Source organism: Mesoplodon mirus (genome assembly GCF_964341445.2).
Source record: "Mesoplodon mirus genome assembly, chromosome: 14".
Lineage (NCBI taxonomy): Eukaryota > Metazoa > Chordata > Mammalia > Artiodactyla > Ziphiidae > Mesoplodon > Mesoplodon mirus.
The window spans coordinates 11,857,708-11,863,692 of record NC_138990.1 but is presented as its reverse complement, the minus strand read 5'-3'; the positions used below and the strand labels follow the sequence as shown (position 1 = coordinate 11,863,692).

The following is a 5,985-nucleotide window of genomic DNA, read 5'->3' as shown; positions in this document are numbered from 1 at the left end:
GTATAGAATATATAAGGTGGAAAGACTTGCATAATGAACACCAGTATAAACATCACACAGCTTGAGAGTTAGAACATCACCTGTGGAACCACTGGAGACCCCAGACCCCTTTCTCCCAGCAGGGGTGACCAGTATCCTAAATTCTGGGTCCATTATTCCTTTTACTTTTCTTTGTAGTTGGCCCTGAATCTATGTATTCCAAACAATAGATTGCTTAATATTTCATATTTTTGAATTTTATATAAGTGGTGTCATGCAATATGTATATTCTTGTGCAGCTGAGTTTGTTCTCATTTTGTTCAGTAGATGTTTGTGAGGTTCCTGTGTGTTGATGTTGGCATCTGTACTTTCTTTTCATGGCTGTATGCTATTGCAGTGCAGGACTATGTCAAAAGTTGTTCATCCATCTTCCTGTTAATGAACATTTGCTTGGCTGATGTGTTTCCAGTATATTTTTCTATTACAGTAATGCTGCCATGGACATTCTTTTCACTGTCTCTTGCTGCAAGGGCCAAGTGCCTTTTGTGGTATATATCCAAGAGTATAACTTCAGGGTCACAGGGAATGCTTATCTTCCAATGTAATGGATGATGCTGAATTTTTTTCTGATGTGGCTGTATCAGGGTACACTCCCACCAGTAATAAGAGTTTGCTTGCTTCACTTTTTCCACCAACACTTGGTATTATCAGACTTGTAAATTTGGGGGTGCAAAATTGTTTCTCATTGTTGTTTGAATTTTAATTTTCCTGATTACCAGTGAGGTTGAGTGAAGTTTTTTATGTTTATTGGCGACTTGCGTTTCCTCTTCGGTAAAATGATTATTCATGATTTCTTTTGACTATTTTTGTCAAATTGTTTGTCTTTTCCTCACTGATTTGCAAAAGTTCTGTTCTGAAAATCTGTTGGTGATTATGTGTTGCAAATATTTTCTCCCAGTTTGTGCCTTGTTTCTTTATTTTCTTTATAGTGTATTTTGATGCACCCACGTTCTTAATTTCAACTTAGTCAAAGTTAACAATCTTTTCTTTATGAGATTTTTTGTATTGTGTTTTCAGATAAAAGTATTTCATCTCCTGAGGTCATAAAGATATTCCCCCACAGTTTCTTCTAAAGCTTTAAATTTTACGCTCCACAGATATTAAGCTATCTTAAATTGATTTTATGCTGTGAAGTAGATTAAAATTTAGTTTTTCTTTATGGTTTACCAGTTGTCCCAGCAAGATTTGTTGAACTGTCTATTCTCTCTTTGTTGATCTGCAACACCAGTTGTATTCTATATGAAGTGGTGTCCGTCCACATGCAGGTCTGTCTCTGGGCTCTGTAGTCTATTTCACTGGATACTTTGTCTATCTCAGCCCTGCTGACGGACTAGAAGACTCAGTGAAGCTCTTGAGTCAATATACTACGAGAAGGAGCCCCAAATAATTCATTTGGTTCACTGAGACTTTTCTTTACAGGGGTGGTATAGTGAAAAGAATATGGGGCTTGAAGAAAAGAGTTAAAATTCCAGCCCTGATAGTTATTTGTATGACTTTGGGTACATTCTTAATTTTTTCTGAGCATCAGTCTCCTTGTCTGTTAAATGGGAATACTTATTTCAACCCTAGAAGTTTCATTGAGGATTGGATTAAACTCTGTATTTTAAAGGATGTGAAAGTGCCTGGCGTCAGGATGGTCCCAGAGGATGTGCTTTGGTAGCACTCCCAAACTAAGGCCATATGGATATTTTCTAATAGCTCCAGTCCAAAGTGAGTCAAATCTCGGAAGTACCCTACATGAAAATAAGACGTAGGCTCCCAAATGAATCATCAGTTTTAGTTCACGTAGTGCTCTTCCTCAAACCTCCTGATTTAGTTCCAAACTCATTTTAGAGGGCATGGGGCTGTGAAGTTTCTCTGCTAAAAATGATTGAGGATAACTGGTAGAAGGAGACTTGCTATGTGTTACTGAGCTGAGAATGGCAGATGAGGAAGAAGGTCATGCAGAGATAGTCATCATCAAATGTTTAAAGTCTAGGCTCTGTAGTCTAACTTAAAGACTTTCTTACTATTTATTGGCAACATAATAACAATAATATATCATTTGGCCATTTTAGCAGATTGGTCTGTTTTATTCTTGTAACACCACGAGGCGCTCTGAGGTTGGATGTTGACTCTGGGAGTCTGAGACTTGCTCAAGTTCACAGAGCAAGTGAGTTTCCCAGAACTCAGACTCAGGTTGGCCAACTGGAACTCTTATTACTACACAATGGTGACCCTGCCTGTATGTGCTGAACCAGTTTCAAACACGTTGTCCCATCATCCTCATAGATACAATTGTAGATGAGATTGCACAGTTCAATTTGGGGTTCAGAAAGCATTGTTACTAACTGAGCCCAGATTTCTAGCAGAACTTGGGGTGGGCATTCTTCCCGGCAACTGACAAACTCTCTCCACTCTCAAAAATGAGAGAAGCTTTTAAAGTTTGTTTGGTTCTTTTTTTTTTTTTTACACAGAAATATTTCCTAATCGATTCCCCTCATGCATTTACTGTAAAGTTCTAGCGAGGGCCAAGGTCCTCCAGGGGTATATTGATTGGGGGACAATGGTGAGATTGGTTAGACACCTGTTCACATGACAAGATGGCACCAGGAGATCCTGGCCAGGCTTTAGTGACCTCAAGGATGTGTCTGGGCACTGCATGCCTGGCAGCCAATGGTGGACGTGCTCGAGAGGCTGCTGTAGCTGTCTGTGTCGGTGACCTTCACCTCTGGAGTGCCCCTGGACTGGCTGGCACACCGGCTGTGGCGGCGCTACCTGGACTGGAGAAGGAAGAGGCTGTAGGACAAGCTGGCGGCGACGCAGAAGAAGCTGGACCTGGCCTGTGACTCTGTGTGGCCACTTCGCCTCGGCTGTGGGGCTCCTGCTCATGCAAGCCTGCCCTCATACTTTCTGCCCACAGTACAGGGCTCGTCCCAGAATCACTTGTTGAAGATGGATATAGAGAACTGGGCAGAAAAAAAACCAAAAAAAAGGATGTAGCCTAGGTCTCCTGGCCCTTGAGTCCTACCCTGGCAGCACCTTGAGAGCAGCATTCTGGGAGTGAAGAGAGGTTAGCAGTTGCCTAAGAGAATTCCAAGTTTCTGAGGCTCTCCTTAGTGGCTTTAGTATCAACTTTAAGTAATTTCTGATGCTTTATAATTCTCCTTCTTGAGGAAAAGTATTCTCCACCGAAATAATTCCAAGTCCCTTTCCAGGCCTTCTGGAGGCGTTTTCCAGCCCTTCTAAGTAACAGGACTTGACTTTACCTGCATTCACTAGCACCAAGGTTTCTCAGTTTCTGTAGCTGCTTTCACTACCATGCTTGAGCATGTGTAAAGGTTTGGGTTTAACCCTCCACAGGAACCTTCTTGGTCTACCCACTCCCATGGAACTGCCTCCATTTCCCACGGGTGTCCAAGAAGACTCTTCACTCTTTGGTCACATTCTGCCCTATATGGGCACTGTCATGATTCATGTATATCTTGTGCCATCTACCCTGTCTCTGGCCACATAAAACTCCTGCCCTGAGTAGCCTACTGGTTCTTTGACACAGTGGTACTCATTAAGCTCAGAGGAATCAATGAGTGGATTACTGTTTCTCAGGGTACAGGAGAAGACTGGAGCTGGGCTCCTTTGGACCAGTGCAAACGTAGGCTGACTACCTTGATGCTCTTGATGCTTTCAGACAAACTTCCTATTCGTTTCTCATTGACCCCTTTTCTGCAATTGTGTGCTCAATCTTCTCAGCTCTCCTTAGCCTCTAATGCTACTCAGCAACCCACTTCTGTTGCTTCCTTTTTAGAACATGGCCTTGATTCATGCCTTACTGAACACACTGGTATACAGAGCAATAGGCTGCAGTCATAGGGTCAGAAAAAGGGCTTAGAAGTCAGAAAATCTTGGACCTTGGGAAAGTCACTTACCTCTTATGAACCTCCATTGTCTTACGTGTAAACCAGAAATAGTAATACCTCCCTCTCAGGATTGGTGTACAATTCAATGAGATAATAAACATGGATAAGTTTTGCACCCCATAAAACATGAAGTGAGGGTCACTACCAGACCCCCCTTCTCTGCACCTTCAGACCTTCCAGTATTTCTATCTCTACTAGCAAATTGTTCTGTTTACCTTTCATCTTGCCTGCTCCCTTCATCTGACCCTGGTTCCAGCAGATTCAATCTTCCCCTCTTCATCCTCTCTACTGAAAAACACCCCTCTTCCCACCTCCACGGCAAGTAAACAGTGTTGCACGTGACCCTGTTGCCTGCCCCTGCTCCCACAAGCCACTGTCCTCCTCCCTTTCCTTTTGTAACATGAAGTCACACTGGTCATTGCCTGTTCTTTCCATGACTCCTGCATTTTTTCCCAACTGCTCTCCCCAAGCCAGCAGATTTGTCCATCTTTTCTGTTCTTGTGATCCTTAACCCCTCTGCAAAATCCCACATTGCAAAGCCATCTTCCTGTGTCTTTAAACTCCTTCTTCTCTAGGTTTTCATAGCACTTTAAACTTTTACTAGAATGCACCCTTCTTGTATCCTCCCTAACGCTTTACCACTTCATGGTTTCCTGTCTCCTTTTCTGACTCAGTATCACCCTTGTCCCCTTATAAGTGGCTTTTCCTTAAGCCTAGGTGTCTGCCTTCTGCTCCACCTCAAACAGGGAATCATCATCTCATCTTACTCCATGCTGGTTGAACCACACGTGCAATATTGTGTTTACTTCTAGTATCATCTTCTATGAGAACGATGACAAACTCAAATTTATTCAGCAGGGTGACCAAGATGGTGAGGGAGCTAGAAACAGCTCACCTTACGGAACACTTGAGAGAAGGGATATTTAAACCTCAAAAGAGAAAATTCAGCAGAAACGCTTCTTGCTGTCCTAAAACATTTGAAAGGAGGTAGAAAAGAGTTTTTGTCTACTGACTTGGTTTCCCACAGAAAACAGAGAAGTTGAAGACAGGTAGATACGGAATCACTAGCAAGCAATGCCTTCCAGTCTTGTGAAGATGTTAAGAGCACAGGCTCTGCAGTCAGATGATATGGGTTCAAATCCCAGTTCTACCACTTCTTCTCTGTATGATCCTGAGAAATCTATTTCATTTCTCTGTGCCTTCATTGCATCATCTGTAAAATGAGAGTAGATAATGATAGTCATTGTAACAAAGATTTATTATTCGCTGTGCTAGTTACTGTATAGGGATATAGATACAATCATGCCCACTGATGACTCACAATCTAGTGGGAAAGGTAGGTGCACACATGAGTAATTAAAATACAAAACAGGGGCTTCCCTGGTGGCACAGTGGTTGAGAGTCCGCCTGCCGATGCAGGGGATACGGGTTCGTGCCCCGGTCCGGGAAGATCCCACATGGTGCGGAGCGGCTGGGCCCGTGAGCCATGGCCACTGAGCCTGCGCGTCCGGAGCCTGTGCTCCGCAACGGGAGAGGCCACAACAGTGAGAGGCCCGCGTACCGCTAAAATAAAATAAAATAAAATAAAATACAAAACAGATCACTGAGATAGAGGAACAAAACCTGATGAGAAAGGGGAAGATCACACTGATGGAGGGGATCAGGAAGGATTGCTTGAAAGAGGCAGAAGCAGTGTGAGTTAAGACCTGGGGATGAGAGAAGGCAGGGCTTGTTTGAGGACTGGCAAATACCCCATCCAATTGCACCTCACTTGGAAGCCTTTGCTACGAAGCCAGTACTTTAGTGCTTGCCCTTCTCAAAGCTTCAGCATATACCTCATGCTGCCAGTCATCTTTTCATATCAAGTTAGGAGTTTTTCAACCTACCCTGCAAATAAAGCTATGTTCCCATATTACCTGAGCCCAAAAGCCAAACATTTGATCCAAGGGGCAGATGGTAGAAGTGTAGGGGAAAAGCCTGAGGAGAGGACAGTGGAGAGCATGCCTACTGACCAGGAAGCCAGCCAGAGGGAGGAGCAGGTCCAGGGCAG

At 43.4% G+C, this 5,985-nt stretch overlaps 1 pseudogene across 1 annotated transcript; it reads left to right on the top strand.

The window, feature by feature from the left end:
* Nucleotides 1–2,694: 2,694 nt before the first annotated feature.
* On the top strand, nt 2,695–3,149 carry LOC309815550 (mitoregulin-like; annotated as a pseudogene). The gene has a single exon. The product of its transcript is annotated as a mitoregulin-like (transcript).
* Nucleotides 3,150–5,985: the final 2,836 nt, after the last annotated feature.